Source organism: Meleagris gallopavo, chromosome 1 (genome assembly GCF_000146605.3).
Source record: "Meleagris gallopavo isolate NT-WF06-2002-E0010 breed Aviagen turkey brand Nicholas breeding stock chromosome 1, Turkey_5.1, whole genome shotgun sequence".
NCBI classification, from domain to species: domain Eukaryota; kingdom Metazoa; phylum Chordata; class Aves; order Galliformes; family Phasianidae; genus Meleagris; species Meleagris gallopavo.
The window spans coordinates 190306410-190306908 of NC_015011.2; positions in this window are offsets into that span (position 1 = coordinate 190306410).

Here is a 499-nt window from a genome sequence, read left to right on the forward strand (position 1 = left end):
GAATGATAAGAATGCTTTTCCTCTTCCCAGCAGAGTTTTATCGTGACGCTGGCAGGACATCCTGGACACCTCCAATTCCCCCTGCACGGGGCTTCCGAAGTAAGAGCCTGGATTAAAAGTACTTAGGTGCACAAAAGAAAGCTCCCCTTATAAGATCAACCCCAGGATTTGGTCCAGTTTGTTCCATCAAAATTGCCTGTGCTGTACATCCATAGAATCACAGAATGGTTCAAATTACAGAAACAGAATGGCTTGGGTTGGAATGGAGCTCAAGGATCACGAAGCTCCAACCCCCACCACAGGCAGGGCCACCAACCTCCACATCTCACAGCAGCCCAGGCTGCCCAGGGCCCCATCCAAGCTGGCCTTGAACACCTCCAGGGATGGACGGGGATCCACAGCCTCTCTGGGCAGCTGTTCCAGCACCTCACCACTCTCTGAGTAAAGAACTTCCCCCTCACATCCAACCTCCATCTGCCCTCCCTCACCTTCCAACCAT